General features: G+C 50.3%; 1 pseudogene; it reads right to left on the reverse strand.

Annotated features, from left to right (window-relative positions):
• Nucleotides 1-1970: 1970 nt before the first annotated feature.
• LOC146757094 (class I histocompatibility antigen, F10 alpha chain-like) lies at nt 1971-14787 on the reverse strand (annotated as a pseudogene).
• Nucleotides 14788-21027: the final 6240 nt, after the last annotated feature.

A 21027-nucleotide genomic window follows, 5' to 3' on the forward strand; every position in this document is an offset into this window, starting at 1 on the left:
TTAAGAGTTGTTGTCCCCAAAATGCAGTTCAATCTAGATCCTGTCCCAGGCACTGAACATGATGAGGACAGCCCCAGGAAGCTGGCACAGAGCTCTGCCCTGCTCCCCATCACAGGGGGCTGTGGGGGGGCAGCTCTGAGCCATGCTGTCAGGTTGGGGGGGCAGGTCCCCCAAATGCTAAAGCACAAAGTCCCAACTCAGCTGCAGTCCAGTGAGCGTGGCTTCTTGGCCTCTGCTTCTTCAGATCCTTCCCTTGCTGCCCTGCCTCTGCCTGTGGGCAGGCAGCAGGAGGCCCTGGGGCTGCACTTGCCTGCTTTGCCATCTGTTCCATGCCCCAGAGCACGGTGCCTGCAGGCCCCGTGCTGGGGCTGAGGGCTTTGGCCACAGAGGGTGAAGGTTCAGGGCTGGGCTGCAGATGGGCTCCGTCCTTTCGCACTGTGCTGGGTGCTCCTTTAGGGCTCAGGACTTGCACTGCTTTCTTGTGGTCTCTGAGCCTCTGTGCACCTAATTTTGCTTCTCTCTCGGTGCCTTTGGTGGTGTCAAGCATGGAGATAATAACTGCTGTCCAGGGAGGGAGCTCCTTCCTTTGCTGAGAGCTGGGGGACTTCTTCTTCCTGGCTTCTGCCTCTTGCTCCTGGATCTCCTCCTCCCAGCACACAGGAGCCAGCTTCATGCTCTGCTAAGGGCACTGCACTGCCTGGAGCTGAGCTTTGCACACAAGGGCTGGAGTTGACCCAGAAGTCCAAATGTTTGGGCCCCCAAACCAACCACTGTGAGCCCCCCCAGGGAGCTGCAGCTCTCCCGGCACAAAAGACAAGGCTGTAGGACTGTCCCCAGCCTGGCCAGCTGCGAGAAGCACAAGGATGCGTTGTTCCTCCCCAGCGCCTCCAAAAGCACAGCTGCTTTGGGCTCCCTGCCTGGGCAGTCTGCTCCCAGGGATGCCCTCCCATCCCACACTGGATGGGCTCCAGGTACGATCCCACAGAGCACCTGTCACTTGTCCCCTTGCCTTGCAGCGTGCTCACCCCTGCTTTGCTCCATCCTGCAGGCAGCATCACCCTCCCCAGGGCTCCCACCAGCTGCCCCTCTCTCCCCGTGCTGCTCCCACCCCAACTGTGAGGGATCCCAGCACAGTCCCACTCCCCCCCCAGGCCTTTCCAGCAAAGCGTTGCCCTTCACCTTCCTGCCACCCCGGGCCTTTGTCCCCATTCGCAGTGGAGCAGCTCTGCCCCTTTAGCTGCTCACTGCTCTGCATCCCACCACCACCCTGCACTCTGCTCCCTGCTCTGCAGTGCTGCACTGCCTGCTCCATCAGCCCATCCCACACAGCAGCAGGTGCCTTTTCTTGCTCAGAGCTGTTGTACAGAGCCCAACTCCTGTTGGTGAAGGCTTTTTTTCTCTGCTGGGTGGTGCAGCCCAGCACTGCGCTCTGGGTTTGTCAAGGTGTGTACAAATATTTGATCCCTCGATGTGTTCCTGTAAATAGTGTAACTTATTTCGCTCTCATGATGTACGTTGGTTTGAATTGTTTCCCGATGGATGTGTTTGTTCCTCGCCTCTTTGTCTTCACAAATAAAGCGTTACTGAAAGGAAGAGACAAAGCAGTGCTGACTGTTATGGGGAAGAACAGAGCTGGGAGCCACCCGTCCTGATGTGCATCCTGTCCTTCTGTGCTGTGGGTGCTGTGAGGAAGTGAGCACATGGGAACAGGGTCCTCAGGGACTGCAGGGATGTCCCCGTGGCTCTGGGATGTACCTGAGCAGCTGCCTGGGCTCAGTGAGCCAGCTCAGGGAGCAAAGTGCATTTTGGGGCACTCCACCCTACAAAAAGGACCTTGAAAGCATCGCAAGGAGGCGACAAAGCTGGTAAGGGCTACGAGGTTCATCCTGTAGGAGAGGCTGAGGACCCCCGGCTCGTCCGAGCTGCAGGAGATGGGGCTGAGAATCCGTCCCGTTGCTCGTTGTGGCTTCCTAAGCAGGGGAATGGCACAGAGCTGCCCGTAACTGATGAAGGAAGCGGGGGAGGGCTGAGAAACGCGCCTTTGCCGTGGGGGTGGTCCAACGCAGGCACGGGCCCTTCTGGGGGGTGGTGGATGCCCCGAGCCCGTCACTGACCGAGTGGCGTTTGGACAATGCCCCGAATGTGGTGCTTAACTTCAGGGCAGCCCTGAAGCGCTCAGGACCCGCTCGGTCCCTTCCGGCTCCTCCATCCAATTTAATTGCCCCCGCATTTGTCCCATCCTGGGGGCGGCCCGGCTGCTGGAACCCCCGGCAGCGCTGCGGGGACAGCCGCCAGGTGGCAGCGTGGGCTGCGGTGCGGGGACGGCGGGCGGTGGGCGGTGTTGGCACCGGGGCCGTTTGCGGGATGTTGTGAGGTTCCTCCCTCCCTCCCAACTCCTTTCTGCCCCCCCCCGCCCCCGAGCCGCGCTGACTGCGCTGCAGTGCCCGCAGAGATGATGATGCTGGCACCGCGTTGTGCCCCACTCCGGGGTGATGGCGTCAGTGGGTCATACCTCGCACACTGGTTTGAAGGGAGCAGCAGGGAGAACCCGCTGGGCTCCCCCCTCATCCCAGCACCACACGTGCCAGGGGCAGCACCAGGCAGGTGGGTGCCAGGCTGGAGGCTTGGGCACATCCCAGGGCACAGATCCCCACTGCTTTCTTCTCTTGCTGCTGAAAGGAGCCAACCAGGATCAGGGACAGGACCTCAACTCTGACCAGCAGGAAAACTCAGGACAATGGAATGCAGTCTGCCAATCTTTTACCAGTTCAGCTGTGCTTTATGACTCATTATTGCAAAGACTCTTTTAGTAAAGTACCACCCTGGGGTATCCAACCAAAAAGAAAAGGTTTTTATTAAATTAAAGGGTTTTTTTTGGTTTTTTTTGTTTTTTGTTTTTTTAAACATACTATAATAACTACTATGCAGTTCAACTGTCAATCATCTCAGAAAGTTCACGAAGGAGATCATCCTCATCCTTCTCCAGGTCCAAGTCAATTTCTGCTACCATTTCCCCTCCTGAGATTTCCAAGATGAACTTTTCAGTGTCATCTTCTACAGCCTTGGTGAGCAGGCTGATCTCAGGCAGGGCTGGAGCAGCAGTCTGGGAAGAAGGAAGACAAAGTCAATGATTGCTCAGGAGATCCTTCCTCTGCAGTGCTTCTCCTTCAGCACTGCTGATCCTGAACCCAACACGGGGGCTAAGGGGCTCCTGAAGGATGTTAACAACCACGGGAAGTCTGCAGAGCACCTCAGGTCTTTTTAACAATGCAGCATTAATGGACAAATTCCTTCACACTACAGAGGAATCACAGGGCTGCAGAGCATTGTGCACACACTGTCATTCATCCAGCATCCTGCACACAGTGACTACTTTGAAAGGAAACCTGCAGAACATTTCAGTTCTCCACACTTTCTACAGGAGTTGTATCTCAGTATCAGCCTGACCAGGACAGCACTGACACTTCTTCCCCTCCTTACCAAAGCTGCTTTTTTAGCTGGAGGCTCCTCTTCTTCAGTGCTCGTTTAAATCAGCACAGTGCTAGAGCTGTTACATACCACATTCTATTTGAGCAACAGAAAGTCATTCCTGTTCCCCTACACAACATCCACCCACAGTCTGATTTCATTGAACACGAAGCCATCGTGACCTTTTTGTATCCAGTGCCCCCCACGTTAACCTCACATGTTGTACCTGGTGCCAGCAGGGTTACTGCCTCACTGCCAGATACAATCAGATCAATTCTGAGTTTGAGGAGTGCAAAGCTGTCTGGGAAAGCCATTGAAAGTACCAGGATTGTGAAACATGGCTGCAGCTCTTCACCAAAGGCAGGAAGGTAGGAATGCACTCATGATGGTGGCACATGGTGAGCAGTGAGACATGAGAACATGTGAAGAAATTGTGTCACTGTGTCCATCTACAGAAGGGACTCACCTCTGCGGGTGCAGAGACAGCTTTGGGAGCAGCCCTGCTCCATTCCACAGTCTTTTCCTCTTCTCTTCCAGGTGCTTTAAAACAAGGAAAAAGAAAATCACTTGGTCAACAGCAAGCATAGAAAGAAACCTGAGTGCCAGTGTTTCCTCCATGTGCTTATTTCCTCACATTCAATAACAAAGAACACGAGAGAGGCGACATCTCGCAGTCCATACAGTATCCAAGCTCTTCCCTCCTTCACATGCTGTCTCTTCACAAAGCCTCTCTCACCTCCCCAATGAATAACTCACCCCCCTGACCTTTCTGACAGAGGTTGGCCCCCATGTTAAGGACTCAATCCTGGCTTTACAAACACATTTACATATTAAAACAAGCAACACGCCAAAGATGAAGATAACCTTGGCGTCAACACACAGAACATGCCACACCAAAAACACGGCAGAAAGAAAGTACAGGAGAAACTGAATTACAAAACCTCACAGCGAATGAATTCTCCAGAATGAAGCAGGCAGACACCACGGATTCAATGGAAAAACACATGGATGGACATCCTGGCACTTCCTGCCTTTGCATTTGGTAAGAAACAGCCCAGGCAATTCTAAGCAAACTTCATTTGCTTGACAGGGGAAGCACTTCAGCAGAGCAGACAGTGAAACACCTCGTTACCTGCTGGCTTTGCGATCTGCTGCATCCGCAGGGCTTTCTCCTGCTTGATTTCTTCCAAGCTTTTAATATGCATTTCTTCCAATCGCTTGATTTTACGCGGTGGCTCTTCCAGTTTCACGTTACCAGGCTCAGGTGGAGGGAAAATTCTCTTCTTCTTGCGCTTATCCTTAGATCTCTTCTCAGTAAGAACCTCTTCTACTTTTTGCTTCTCTTCTTCCAGTCGTCTCTTCTTCCAGATCTCCCCTGCTGGCTTGGCACCCTTCTCTGTCATCATCAAGAAAGGAGAAGCATAAGGATTACAAGAAATTCCAACGAGAGCTCAAGTTTCCAGATTTATCATAATATTACAGAATATACGTGTTCCCAACAACAACGCTCCTGAGAAAGAATAAGCAGAAAGCCTAGAGAATCTGTGCAGCAAACACCGATGACCATTTACCTCTCCTTGGTGCTCTGTCAACCTCGATCTTCTTCCCCAGCCTTTCTACGAGGCTGCGCTTCAGCGGAAGGCCACTGACATCAGCTACAGAGAGAAAACAACAACATTCCTAAGATAATTCCTTTGGAGAAAGATTTTTACAAGTCAACCACAAACTTTGGTTTCTCCAAGTGTATGTTCTCAAATTCACCTTTCAGCTGCTACACTTGTGTGCCACTTGGAGTCATCACAGACCCACGACACACTTTCCTCCCTCCTGCTTCAGCAGTGCCCTCCCATTTACGTGGAGGCAGCCAAACAGCAGCTCACAAGCAGCCCTTACCTACAGAGGATTTCCGTTTTCCAGGTTTATCAGCAGTATTCAGTTGACTGACAGGCACCTCCCCTAAAACAAAGAAAAACAAAGTGCTTATTTGACAGAAACCAACAGAATTACTGACCTGTGAGCTCATTTCCCACCCAAAACAAATACAACCAAAAGACACCACTTTGACAGCCCTGACACAAAATAATATTGCAACTGTAATGCACTCAGGGTAAGTCCCAATTGTAATTTCTCCATTCCACTTAGGAGCCACCAAATGGAAGCAAAGGTACTCATCATTACCCTGCTTTGCAGGCAGCATCACAGTGCTGACCAGTGTCCGCACATTCTCCTTCTTAGGCACACGAACAATCTGAGATTTGAGCCGATGAGCAGGAGCTCCTGAAGGTCCTTCTGATCCAAGTGTTTTTATTCCAGCATTCAAACTGTCATCTGGGAACACAGAGCAGTAAATGAGACTGAGGGACAGAGGCACACGCTGAGGACCACAGCTCTGCAAACTGCCTCCTGCTCAGAAGCATGCAGAACAAACCCTGTCAGCTCTCCCCACAGCTAAGAGCACCATGGACCTGATGTCTGTCTGCTGCCCTCCTTTCATCCTTCTGGATATTAAAAGTAGGCTTTATCCCTTACTTTATCCCATCCATATGACATTAGATTCCTCTATCAGCAAATGTGGCTTTCACCACTGGTTGAAAAGATGCACATACAGGCACTTAAACTCCATGCTGTGGCCTCGTCTTGCTCTAATGATGTAAACAAAGGAGTTTACCTTCCTAATCTGAAAGGCACATGAAGTTACAAGGTAGGAACAAGATCATGGAAATAGCTGATTCCATTCAGCAACCCTATGTTCTGTTGTGTTTGTACAATAAATTGCTTTGGAGTTAATTGGCAAGTGCTTCTGATTAATCCTGGAATACCTTGTTTTCTATCAGCATCAGATTTTGTAGTGGAAATTATCTGCAATCCAAGATGGTTTTCTTCAGCTGGTTGCTGGACAGGTGTTTTTGTTTCTTCTCCCTCCTTAGAAAGCTGGTCTGTACAAGCAAAGAAAAAATCAGTCTCTTCAGTTATGAGGTAGGAATTCAATCAGATTATCCACTGCACAAAGATGGCAGGCAAGGCTGAAAACCCACACAGATAAATGCTGAGTCTCCACTTGCCCATCCAAATGGCTTCTCTGTGAACAAAGAAATCCCCCCCTACACAACATTCATCTCCCTGACACCCAGTAAAAGCTTAAATGCAGGAGAACAACCTGCAAGGCAAAGGCCACAGGAGCAGAGAGAAGCTGAGCATGCAAGATAAAACTGAGGTATCAGAAGCACACAAAGTTCAGCTCTGAACCTATCTATCAGCTCACAAGTGAACGTTACCTGGCGTTCTTTATGACACTATACCCACCTGTGAGTAATAGAGTTAATCTTTCGTACCTAAAAAAGACAAACTCACTTTGGCTTGGTGGAAAGAAAACCCCATTGAGGTAACGTCCCTTGGTGTGATGGAAGGCACAGTTGGATTTCTGGCAGCCTGCTGGCTGGTTCTCCCAGTAGCAGGAAATCATGCTGCGTTTTTTCTGAAGACAGAAAGGAAGAAGAGCTGATGGTAACGTGGACCTAAGATCTGCAAAGGGAGACTGAGCTCCAGATGGTGCCAGTGAGCAGACTGCCACAAAGCAGCACTCAAACACCACTCTGAAGAGTGCGCAGGCTGGGAGCACCAGGCTCACTGAGCTTTCCTAGCATTCTGTGGGTGAGGACACCAGTTTAGAAGGGGTTAAACTAACACACCTTGCAGAATGCTTGTCTGAATGATGTGGTTCTTTAGTATCTGTTGATAGAACACTGTTGGTATCAACTACAAGAATATTCTGCTATGATATACCAATGCCATTGAGCTCTCTTCCCTCTGCTTCCTCCCCTATTCTTAACCGTAGGAACCATCATCATTTCAAAGCAAATGAACCTAATCTGCAAAAGCACATTCAGCCCACCTAAAGAAATGAGAAGTGGGTTTGGTGATAAACTCTGAGGAGCCAACACTCACAGTGATCTCCATGTGCCTGAACCTGCAGACATTCCTGAAGCAGCGGCCCTCCTTCCACAGCGTGCAGATGGTTTCATTGCCCAAAGCGGCTTCACAGTGCCTGAAGGGACAGTTGTCTCCCTGTAACCCAATGGAAACCAAGAGAGGAAAATGAAATAGTACAGCCTGAGAACTGGCCATGCTTTGAGCTCATTTTTAGCGAGTTGCTCTATTGTACAATGCAATTAGTTATGAAGTTTGCTGAAGACCAGTAATACTTCTACTTATTCTACCCATTCCTCTTAACTTCAGAACTGAAAGAAAGAAAAAATGAAGGAAAAAACCCAAGCAGACCTTTTTACAAGTGGAATAGAAGTAGAAATAGCAATCATTTCCTTTAATCGACATGCTGGACCAGCGCACAGAAGCAGTTCTGGTCTCGGGGATCTCTGTGCAGCTCTTCCTGTGCTTCTCAAAGAGCTGGCTCGTGCTTCCTTGGACTGAAAGTCTTCTACAGTCTTGATCAGTGAAATCTTTTGAAAAGGAACCCTAAGCAAAACACCAAAAAGCAGAAAAGGATGAGGAATGCCCACCCGTCTTCCCAGCTTTGTTCTCTTCATTCAATCAGTCTCTCAGGAGCAGTTGTTTCAAAACATTGCCCTCCTCAACACTGGTCAAACTCTAGTAACATCACCCTGACTCAGCACGGAGTCCCTGGGCTGCACGGCTGCAAGCCCTCCAATGGAGCCCCTCCTTCAACATCACGAGTGACAGCAGTGAGTAACCCCAACACATTTGTCTGACCGCTGCAGGTCTTCAAGCTCAACCACCTGGACAACCTCAGCAAATACAGTGATCTTCAAAGCTTTGCAGTTCACTTCTCCTGTAGGCCGAACCAACACTGAATCCGTGAATTAATTAATTATAACAGGTTAGGAAGAATTTTCCTCCTCACTTTGCCTATGTCAAATTCTGTAAGTTGGAATTTCTGGTCTTCAAGGATTCTTCACCTTTGAAGAATCCACAAAAACCATCCTCCGTCTTTATTACCTGTACAGCAAAAGCATGCCAGTGCGTATCAATACACAAATCCACACACATGTGCCTGTATACTGTAACTCAGCACTGCATGGAGCTGCAGCACGATCTGCTCAGCCACAACAAGGGTTTGGGTTGGTTCATTTTTTTTTTTCTTTTCTGATGTAAAAATCAAATATTTTGATATTTTAGATTTGTTTTGTTGCTTTTTTTTTTTAAGGTACCAAATGCAGTAATACCTGCAACCAGGCCAGACAGAAGATCAAATTCAAGTGATTCAGAACTCTTTCATTAAAGTGCTGCACATTTCTGAGCTAAGCATTTCCGATAGTCAATAAAAGTTGGAACCTTTTACTCACACAGACACTAGTGAATTTTCGAGGAAATTTTTTTTTTTCGGGTTCTCAAGTTAGTTGCTGGATTGACTGCATGACAAAGGGAACAAAAACAGCACTTAAGGACAAAGTTCCCTTCCCTCCTCCAATACTGATAGAAATGCTGCCTTTTTACCTTTAGTACCTTCACAACGGATTGGCAGATTCCTACGTTCCTAAAGACCTCAATGCTGCTCAGCACAGACACCGGGCACCAACTGTCACTGGACTCTGCACCGTGGAACACGCACACAGCTCAGCACTTCTGTTTCCTCACAATTGGAAGGGTTCTGGAATTGGGAGCATGAAGCGGACTAGAAATACCTCACATCCCTCTGCTCCTTACAAGCCCTTCCATTTTAAAACAAGATAAGCCCAGACACATCTGTTAGCACAGCAGCCCAAATGCTAACCAGAACACACAGTGTGTAACGCTGAAAGTACCAGTTTAATGCCGCGCCACAAACCCTATATAGTGGTACAGGTGACCACCCCTATCAGATACCCATGACCTCCATGACTCCACTGCTGGTGCATGCAGGCACCACCTGCCCAATACCCAACATCTCCCCCCTCTTTATTATCTGCAGCCCCTGTAAAGGTTCCCCTGCATACTCCCTGTTACCCCAAAGGTGATTTGCACATTTAAGGCTATTCCGCAAATGAATCAATCATTAAACATATGCGAAAAACAATGAAACTGTCATAATAACATACCGAAGAGATGCAGCTGCAGTGACTACAAACCTGAAAGCACACAACAGCAATCTGCCTAATCTGTGACATTCATCTGCCAAACCTCATTTGGTCTCAAACCTCTGGGGTTCACCCCTGCAGGAAACAGGTTAGCCGTAACTCCCGCTCCTCCTTGGCCGATTCAGTTAACTTTCTAAGAGCACCAAGGGTGCCAAGGGTGGGTAGCAGCTTCTGTGCCTCTTCGTCCCCTGCAAAAGCTCACAGAACTCCATGCTGGCTTTCTCTAATGCTGACCAACTCACACAGTGAGAAGCTCCGTCAGCCAGACCTCTCCGCATTATCCACATAATAAGCAGATTGAGGTCCTCATCACACACTCTGTGTCATTTCTTGTCAGCATGTCCTGTCGCATCCCTGGCTCTCCAGCAGGACTGTAATGCTGGGGTGAGCAACACTGGGCACTGTCAGTGTGTTTTTCTTGCAAGCATCTTCCAGGGAAATACGTGCAGGCGTTCCCCACTCTTGGCTGTATCTCTGCAGTGCTGGGTCCTGTGTGAGCAGAGTTCTCTGCCCCAGAAGCCAAGTCACTGCTGTGCAGAGCTCAGCCTCGGGGTGAATGTGCTCCTGAGTTTGTCCCAGTGCAAGGACAACCTTCTCTTTGCCCTTTAGGAGCACCTCTGGTGCTGATGGGTGCTCTGCTCTCAGCAACCACCCAAATAATGTTGTTTCCATCAAATACTGCAGCCACACGGGGTTGGTGTTCACCACGTCGTACATCAAAGTTTGGGACATCCGGGACTCAGCGCGCTGCATCCGCACCCTGATGTATGTAGTGGAAAGAGTGGCTGTGGGAGACTGTGGGCAGCTCTGTCTTTGCAGAAGATGGTGTGAGGAACTCCTGGGGTCCCACAGGCTGGAAACAGAGCGCAGCTGTTTTAGGATCAGTTCCTACAGCTGTAGGAAACAGGGAGGCTTAGGGAGATCTTGGAATGGAATCTGTGGGGACCCTCTGCAGCAAAGGCTCAAAGGAAAGGATCTGGAAGAGCTTTTCAGCACATCCTGGGGGTGGCCAAGAGCACCAGCCAGAAGGGATGGGGATTCTCTTTTTTGCTTCAACTAATATGCCACAGGAAGATGACCACATTAACCCAGCTGTATTTGTTGTTGTTGTTTATCTACAGCGTAAAGCATTTCCCTTGGAAAGTCTCTGCTGCCACTCATCGTACAACAGACTTAAAGCACAGCACTTGGCACCTAGCAGTGCTGTGAAGGGTTGGAAAGGCAGCGCATCATTGTGCTGAGGGCCAAGAGACGGTTCAGACAACAGAAGCATTTGTCCACATTTCTGACATGAAGGCTGTCGCCTCCCAATCTGGCGACAAATCAAGGCTGCTGTGTGAAAGTACCGTGCCTCCGCACACGGGAACGGACGGGACTCACACACAGTGTGTAACACCGAATGTACCAGCTTAATGCCACGCCACAAACCTACCCAATGCCCAACAGGGGGGACCAGTCAATGCTGCTCATCAGCCATCAACCCCGGATGCTGGAGAAGGCAGACCATGTTGTGGTGCTGGAGCATGACACCATGGCTGAGATGGGGACACCCACCGAACTGAGGACCCGCGGTGGACCCTACAGCCGGCTGCTGCAGCACTGAGGACCACAGGGCAGCTGGAGTGGGATGCGATGGGACATGGGGAGCTGTGGCTGTCTCCGCTCCCCGCTGCAGGATGGGAAGAGTGGGATGCTCTGGGATTTGTATGGAATAAAGTGGAGATGTTTTGTAGAGGAGCAGGTTGGGATGTGGGGTGTGGGCAGCTCAGCCTCAGTGCATGGTTGGTTATGGAAGCTGGGTGTCTGCCCTCAGAATGTGGCTGTGGCAGCACTGTGGGTTATGGGGGGGAAGCACAGCTCAGCCCAATACTGGATGAACTTTCCAGTCACGTCTTCATGCCAAAGCGTTGCAGACAGCACAGGGAGTGCAAAGGGGAGGAGGAGAGCAGCAGTGTGAAATGGAGCAATGGGCAAAGAGTGTGGGGTGGGGGGAGGAGGGATGAGGAGAGGTCCCCTCATCCACCCCAACCCTGAGCACAGCACAGAGCAGAATGCAGGCAGGCTGAGCACAGAACAGCCCAACACTTTATTTCACAAGAAGCAGCACAGGAAAAGCATAACAGCATAGGAAGCAGAGGGAGATGTGAGAGGTAGAGGGGATGGGGCTGTGTTCATCACCGACCCCAAATGCTCGTGTGGCCAGTTGGCCCCTTGCAGGCTGAAGCACAGCACTCAGACGGTTTGGTTACTTCCTGTGTGAAGAAGAAGAGATGGTGTCCCATAGGGCCACGTTCACATCCCAACCCTCAGCTCCCTGCAGAGTCCCAGCCCAGCCCTGGTGCAGCACCACAAGGAGCACAAGGAGCACAGGGAACCCTTCCAACCCCCAGCCCCACACCGCAGCTGTGCTCGAGTTGCTGGTTCCACCTTCCTGGCCTGTAAGGTAAGAAGAGCCATTGTCTCAGCCCAGTTTGTAGGAGGGAGGCAAGGTTCTTTGATATACGTATACCTGGTGCGGGATTAAGAAACAACGGTTCAAACATTTGTCCGACCAGTTTATTACAAGACTTTATCAGGGAGATGGGGAAGGGGAGGACAGACGCTATTATGGTGTAGGGTGATGGGGAAGGGAATGCAGTAAAAATATGAAATAGAAGCAAGGAGTCTCTGTAGGAAGCAAGAGGGAGATATTCACCACCATGGATCCATCGAGGTTTGTAGTTCAGTCATTGGTCTTCAGTCGTGGTGGGTCGTCAGGCGTTGTTCTGTTAATGGTGACCACGATGACAATTTCCAATGGTAGCACCAACTTATTTATATGTCCAAAGTGGTCAAGTCAGCTCTCTTTGGAGTGACAGCTCGAATCCAAAGTAGTTGAGTCAGCACTCCTTGGAATGGAAGCTTCTGGCTCTGGGATCTTAGCAGAAATTCCTTTGTTCCCATCTTCTGAGCCTTGCCAGCAGATAAGAGGGAGCAGGGATACCCATCCACATCCTGTTTTTCACAGGGCACGATGGCTTCATTACCCAGTTTTCCCACACCAAGCTGGAGCTATTTAGTCCCGGGCCAGATCTTCCACTCATAAACAGTCCTGAGCACTCTTCTGGAGGCAAACAGCTCTGAAGGAAGGTGCTTTCAAATATTCAAATACCCAAAAAGTGATATTGATTGTCACACGGTAGCACCCATTACTTGCCACTTCAATAAATCATTGAGAGTCTTCTCACAAGAAACACCTCAGGAAGCAAGCTTGGAGCCAGAAAACAAGGAAGGACTCTCACAGCCATGAGCCCCAGCCCTGTTCATGCTGTGGGGCATGGAGCAGCTTTGAGCACCAGGAAGGGGAACCCTGGGAGAAATCGGGGACCTCAATGCTGCCCTGGCACTGGGCAGAGGTGGGGGACAGCGCTGCCCTCATCACTCACTGGGTGCCGTGTTGTAGCCTTTCTCCTTCTTCCCTGCAGACAGAGAGATGCATCAGCACAGGTTCACATCACAGCCAGGCTGAGGGCTCCTGAGGGAGCCTCAAATCCCCCCACAGCCCCCACTGTCCTCCTACACCCCTCCACTTTTACCTGCATGGCGTCTGTAGATGATGAATCCATGGCCAGCCATGATGGCAATGGCCACAACGGCGACAACCACCCCCACCACGTTGGGCACCAGGCTGGACTGTGACCGCTCTGGGGGAAGGCAGAGCTGTCAGCAGGGGAAGGGGCAGCCCAGAGCCCCCCAGCCCCACATCCCCTCACTCACCCTATGAGTAGAGGCTGGGTTGGGGCAGGCTGGCGTGCTCCACGCAGCACTGGTACTTGTCCCCGTCCCCAGGCACCGTGTCGATGGTGACCAAGGTGTGGTAGGTGCCGTAGCTGTTGGGCACGATGCCCCCCGAGTGGGTGTCCTGGCCCAGCACCATGCTGTCCTTCATCCAACTGACGGCGATAGGCTGTGGGTAGAAGCCGTGAGCGTGGCAGGACAAGGTCAGGATCCCATCGGCCTTCTTCCCCCACACTCACACTTCGGGTTGCTCTGAAGGTGGGCGGCAGTGAGGGCCGGGCTGAGCTCCCCACGCTGAGCCCCCGCCCCACCTGCAGTCTCACACCGCAGGCCCCCCCTCACCTGTCCTCCCCAGCTCTGCCTTCCCGTTCTCTACATGTCTTTGCAGCCACTGCACACAGGTTTGCTCCAGGTAATGTTTCCGTCTCTCAGCATAACCAGGTTCCTCCCACGCTCTCTTGGTAGGAACTGCCTCTGGAACCGCTGCAGTAAACATCATCGTGTCTTTGTCGAAGGCAATGAAGTCTCTCCCATCATAGCCATACTGATGATAGCCCCGGGTGGTGCCGTCCTCGAGGATGTCACAGCCCAACATCCGCTGCCATGTGTGAGACCCTGAAACACAGCCAGGCAGGGGTTGATGGGCCCCTCCAGCTCCAGGGGACCCACTGTACTGGGGATGGGGTTGGGGTCCCCCAGGGTCGAGCTCGGTGGGGCTGTGACGGGCAGCCCCGGGACGGTGCCGCCGGGCAGGACCAGCCCTGGGGGGTGCGGGCGGCAATGCACCATGGAGCCCCATCCCACAGCATGGAGCCGCGGTGCCAGCTGTGCTCACCGCCGCTCTGCTTGTGGCGCCGTGCCGCATTGACCAGGCTCACGCGGCTATTCTGCTCATTGCTCAGTGCTCTCTGGGTGTTCCTGTCCCAGTACTCGGGATCCACAGCTCCAGGTGCCTTCATCCACTCGGTGCAGGGCACGTAGCTCTGACCAGAGCTGTTGTAGTGCACGAAGATTTCGCCATCCACGTACCCCACTTCAAAGAACCAGGGCTGCTCGGGGCCGGAATCCGTCATCCCTATTTCCAAGTACCGCATGGAGTGGAGCTCTGCGGGGTCGGAGCGCGGCGACCCCCCCTTTTTTATTAATTAGCAAGCTACTGCCTATAGAATAACAACACTACTTATATTAATAACATAACCATTATAACTCAATCAAGGCCTCGATTGACAATACTCTAGATGTGAAAAAAGAGACAAGTCAAACACAGCATAACAACATTACTGTTAAACCTACTAAAAAGAACAAACGCGTTTGCTCTGCAACCTAAGTTTCTGCAACCTGGAAATAAATCCATGAGGGTCCCATTGTGTTCACATGTAACTAGTTAGGAAAAGTCTTCAACTTTCATATACTCTGATATATTGATTTTTAATGGCCACTAACTATTGTGCAACAAATGCTTTTAGGATGCTCATAACCATGCCTTTGAGCTAATAATTGATAATTGAACTTTATGAAGTTGCATGTCAGATAGAACCAGTTTTAGAGGACAAATGTGCTGGAGTATCACTAGGGGCATTATTACTTATTGACCCTTGAGAAACAGCAAACCGTGTTGGTGGTGGTTGCGACAGGCGGTGCCAGCAGGGCCTTCCCTGCTTCAAAGTGCACCTTTCCTCTCTCACCCATCACAGATTCTCTCCTGCATTCAGGGTCCGAAGGATTTCTTCCAGTTGTACACCATATCCGCATGGCCAGTGCGTGATACAGAGCCCAAGTGGAACAGCTGCCTGGAAAACAGAATAAACTATCAAATTTAGTTCTATTAGTATGCACTTTTGTCTCAAGTGATGCATGGTCATATTTTTAAAATCCCAATTAGTTGGGTGTAAGAGACGTATCCATTCTACGATACAGGGTCATCCCTTTGCCTGGGATTCCTTTCCAGGTTTTGTCTTTGCAAATTAAGAAAAGCTAATTAATAGGCTAATAACATCATGAGTGAGCAGTACTAACATACTAAAAGAGCTATTCCCATAGATTACAGCACTGATTACATCAAATCCTTTCTTTAACACACATTTGATCTATGGATAATGCCTAAAATTCTAATTCTTGAGACTGCATTGGTAACACTGAAAATCACACACTATGTCAAACCATTACTAATATTATTTATAACACTGCAAGTTACAAAGCAATTCCACTAGGAAAGAAACACACAAACACAGTTACTATAAAGGCTGGATGCTATTTTCTGCCTTGAGATGAGACCAACAACGTATTCTGGTGGTGTTAGTAACAACCGCACAAGATTAGAAGTGTCTAGTGTCATATGAGTATCCTCAGTGAAAATCCATTGAATGATTTGCTTAGAAGCTTCAGATCGTTTCCCATAGTCAGTCACAGTCTTACCAGCCTGCTGTAACAATTTCCAATGATGCACTTCCCACCGAGCAGCTCCCTGCTGATCGTCTATCAGCGGGCAAGCGAGCTGAAACACAGCTTGACACGGTCCCTCCAATATCATGCCTCTAATGACTCCAGACCAACGCAAAGGTGGAGGATCGCTACGTGTGGGGGGGAATCGCATAGACAGGGGCTGTAAAGACATCGGTGAAACGCTCGAAGAGACTGATGCCTCCTTCGTACGCAGTTCTAAGTCCTGCAGCTCCTCAGTTAATGTTTTATTATGTTCCTCCAACGCTTTCTCATTCCCACCATTATCCGAGTCGCTTTCACTCTCAGGAGCTTCTTGCTGCTCTGCACACCCCTCAGCCCCCCCCCACCGCACCTTCCTCACCAGCCAAAACCGGATCTGCCAGAGACGTTGAAGAGGTCGAGGACGGGGGATTATTCGGGGCTTCTGCGGCAGCCCTGACTTGTGAGGCTGATGAGCAAACAGAGTACGAACCTCCTGGTAACAGGGAGTCAAGCTCTGACCTTGACTGAGCACTAGGTCCGGATAGAGCTTGTACCACAGCAGCAGCAATCTGCCGCTCGGCTTGCATATTCTTCAGTGTATATATTTTGTATTCCTTATTTTTGGAGATAACAAAGTCCTACATATGGTCGACTATTTCTCGACATTCGGCTACAGTGAACATCAGTGCCACCTCCTGAAGATGTCCATTCATATGAGCCCATTTTACCAGCTCGGATATGCATTTAGGAGATACCTGCTCCCCTGTCTTAGAGAGAATACATTTGAGCAGTTCCTCCACAGCTTCCCACAATATCGTGGATGGCAGAGAACGGGATGGTACCCCGATGAGAGGTGAGTGCCATCCCCCCCCCCCCCCCACAGTTCTTTATTGCCCCCACCTCATTATTTGTGGTTCCTATCCCTTTATTTTGTTCTCTCCCCCATATTTGTGCCCTCACTCTGTGTTTATTTTGCTCACCCCCCCTCCGCCCCCGCAATTTTTTCAAACCAGCTTCGTCTGCACCAGCAAGCACCTGCGGGACCCTGAAGCTGGTGGGGGACGTGGGGATCCCCCCTGAGAGGGGAGAGCGCGACAGCCGCTTGGACTGGGAGCAGGAGCCGGAGCCTGAGGAGCGGGGGAGGCGAGAGCAGGATGGGCAGAGGGGCAGGGGGCGTGGGCAAAGCTGTGGGTGAGTCAGTGATGTATGGGTGCATCTGTTGTGGGGTGGTGCTGAATGGGGTGGAAGCTGTGCTGACCTCACCCCCCCACAGCTGTGCCTTTGTCACCTACAAGAAGATGGAATCAGCTGACCAGGCTCTGGGGATCCCTGGGTGAGCTGGGGGGCACTGGGGGGGCACAGGGACGGTGTGGGGGTGCCAGCAGTGCTGAGTCCCTGCCCCCATCCTGTGCCCCAACAGCCGTAAAGAACAGTGCCAAGGGCTCACACCGCGACAAGCGGGCGCAGGTGGTGTACAATGAGGACCTCTTCGGGGGGCAATAAAGGTTTAGTGCACACAGCAATGGTGTGGCAGGGTGACAATGGGACAGCGGGAGAACGGGGATGGGGGAACTGTGGGACACGGGGAGCTGCAATGGGGGAGGCTGAGTGGTGACCAGCTGCACACACACCTGTAACTGAACTGCCAGCTTCACCTGGCTGTGGTGCTGAGCATGCTGGGCTGCCTGGCCCTGCTCTCAGCAGCACTGTGTCCTCCCTCCCAGCCCCCACAATTCCACTGATACAGTTATGTCTGTTAGAGAGATTCACACTGCATGGAATGTGCCACGGCCAATAGAAACTGAAGGCTTCAGAGCCAAATAAGTGTGAGGAGGCCGTGCTGGAGCTCATCTCTTCCATGGAGCTCATAACAGCAGCACAGCAGTAACCCTGGTGGCAGCAGCACCAGGATGTTGCTGGAGCAGCACTCCTGGCTCCCCTCCTGCTCCCTCCAAGAGCTGCAGGCAGACGTACAGCACTGCTGTCCTGTGCCAGGTTTATTTAAAAACACAGCTGAGAGCCGCTGGCACAAACAGAGGAGCCTGGCTACATTCATACAATATCTTAAATAGAAGGCAAATACAAAAGGAAAAGATAAAATATTTACAGTAACAGTGGCAGACACGACATGGGCACAGTCCCACCCAGAGTCAGCAGAAAACCACTCAATACCCTGCTGAAGCACAGAGTCACCACGGCGTCCTCCAGCAGGGCCAGGGCTGCACTGTGCCCACAGCAGGGCTGGGATGGCTGCACTCTGAACTGATACAAGCGAAGCGCACACGTGTTGGCTTCCAGAAATCATCAGCACAGCATCAAGCTCTGCCAGCAAACAGCACTGGAAATCCAGCAAAAGGGAAAGGAGGGAATAACGCAGCTGTGGCGTGCAGCTCCCGCTTCTCACACTGCTGCTGCATCACTGCTGATAACTGGAAGGCAGGGAGCACCCCCCCACCTTGGTGGCACATTTGGTCCAAAACAAAAGAATAATTCTGCTCCCTCCCACCCCCACATTGTCATTAAGTTGCCTTAAAGGATTCAAGTCATAAACAAAAGCATACACCAAAAATACTCAAGAGCTGGCAGAACTCCAGGCTAGACATGGGGACTGCCCGAGAAATGGGAGCACCGAAGAAGCTTCCAGCTGCACCCAACGCTGAGCATGGCCAAGGGAGGAGGAAGGAAGGAGCTTGAGGTTGAAGCCTTCAGAGCGTCACTGAATCAGGAGATCAATTGCCAGGCACTGCAGCACACAGATGTACGTCCTTCTGGGCTGTCACAGAACTGCTTTGTCCTCTTGCTGCTGAAAGGAGCCAACCAGGATCAGGGAATGGATGCACAGGGCCTCAACTCTGACCAGCAGGAAAACTCAGGACAATGGAATGCAGTCTGCCAATCTTTTACCAGTTCAGCTGTGCTTTAAGACTCATTATTGTGAAGCCTCCTTTAGTAAAGTATCACCCTGGGGTATCCAACCAAAAAGAAAAGGTTTTTATTAAATTAAAGGATTTTTTTTTGTTGTTGTTGTTTTGTTGTTTTTTTGGTTTTTTGTTTGTTTGTGTTTTTTGTTTTTTTTTTTTAACATACTATAATAACTACTACGCAGTTCAACAGTCAGTCATCTCAGAAAGTTCACGAAGGAAATCATCCTCATCCTTCTCCAGGTCCAAGTCAATTTCTGCTTCCATTTCCCCTCCTGAGATTTCCGAGATGAACTTTTCAGTGTCATCTTCTACAGCCTTGGTGAGCAGGCTGACCTCCGGCAGGGCTGGAGCAGCAGTCTGGGAAGAAGGAAGACAAAGTCAATGATTGCTCAGGAGATCCTTCCTCTGCAGTGCTTCTCCTTCAGCACTGCTGAGCCTTAACCCAACACGCGGGCTAAGGGGCTCCTGAAGGATGTTAACAACCACGTGAAGGCTGCAGAGCACCTCAGGTCTTTTTAACAATGCAGCAGTAATGGACAAATTCCTTCACACTACAGAGGAATCACAGGGCTGCAGAGCATTGTGCGCACACTGCCATTCATCCAGCATCCTGCACACAGTGACTACTTTGAAAGGAAACCTGCAGAACATTTCAGTTCTCCACACTTTCTGCAGCAGTTGTATCTCAGTATCAGCCTGACGAGGACAGCACTGACACTTCTTCCCCTCCTTACCAAAGCTGCTTTTTTAGCTGGAGGCTTCTTCAGTGCTCGTTTAAATCAGCACAGTGCTAGAGCTGTTACATACCACATTCTATTTGAGCAACAGAAAGTCATTCCTGTTCCCCTACACAACATCCACCCACAGTCTGATTTCATTGAACACGAAGCCATCGTGACCTTTTTGTATCCAGTGCTCCCACGTTAACCTCACAAGTTGTACCTGGTGCCAGCAGGGTTACTGCCTCACTGCCAGATACAATCAGATCAATTCTGAGTTTGAGGAGTGCAAAGCTGTCTGGGAAAGCCATTGAAAGTATCAGGATTGTGAAACATGGCTGCAGCTCTTCACCAAAGGCAGGAAGGTAGGAATGCACTCATGATGGTGGCACATGGTGAGCAGTGAGACATGAGAACATGTGAAGAAATTGTGTCACTGTGTCCATCTTCAGAAGGGACTCACCTCTGCGGGTGCAGAGACAGCTTTGGGAGCAGCCCTGCTCCATCCCACAGTCTTTTCCTCTTCTCTTCCAGGTGCTTTAAAACAAGGAAAAAGAAAATCACTTGGTCAACAGCAAGCATAGAAAGAAACCTGAGTGCCAGCGTTTCCTCCATGTGCTTATTTCCTCACATTCAATAACAAAGAACACGAGAGAGGCGACATCTCGCAGTCCATACAGTATCCAAGCTCTTCCCTCCTTCACATGCTGTCTCTTCACAAAGCCTCTCTCACCTGCCCAATGAATAACTAACCCCCCTGATCTTTCTGACAGAGGTTGGCCCCCATGTTAAAAACTCAATCCATGCTTTACAAACACATTTACATATTAAAACAAGCAACACGCCAAAGATGAAGATAACCTTGGCGTCAACACACAGAACATGCCACACCAAAAACATGGCAGAAAGAAAGTACAGGAGAAACTGAATTACAAAACCTCACAGCGAATGAATTTTCCAGAATGAAGCAGGCAGACACCACGGATTCAATGGAAAAACACATGGATGGACATCTGGCACTTCCTGCCTTTGCATTTGGTAAGAAACAGCCCAGGCAATTCTAAGCAAACTCCATTTGCTTGACAGGGGAAGCACTTCAGCAGAGCAGACAGTGAAACACCTCGTTACCTGCTGGCTTTGCGATCTGCTGCATCCGCAGGGCTTTCTCCTGCTTGATTTCTTCTAAGCTTTTAATATGCATTTCTTCCAATTGCTTGATTTTACGCGGTGGCTCTTCCAGTTTCTCGTTACCAGGCTCAGGTGGAGGGAAAATTCTCTTCTTCTTGCGCTTATCCTTAGATCTCTTCTCAGTAAGAACCTCTTCTACTTTTTGCTTCTCTTCTTCCAGTCGTCTCTTCTTCCAGATCTCCCCTGCTGGCTTGGCACCCTTCTCTGTCATCATCAAGAAAGGAGAAGCATAAGGATTACAAGAAATTCCAACGAGAGCTCAAGTTTCCAGATTTGTCATAATATTACAGAATATACGTGTTCCCAACAACAACGCTCCTGAGAAAGAATAAGCAGAAAGCCTAGAGAATCTGTGCAGCAAACACCAATGACCATTTACCTCTCCTTGGTGCTCTGTCAACCTCGATCTTCTTCCCCAGCCTTTCTACGAGGCTG

The sequence above is a fragment of the Coturnix japonica genome, chromosome 24 (assembly GCF_054131305.1).
Source record: "Coturnix japonica strain WE chromosome 24, WE-NBRP24, whole genome shotgun sequence".
Lineage (NCBI taxonomy): Eukaryota > Metazoa > Chordata > Aves > Galliformes > Phasianidae > Coturnix > Coturnix japonica.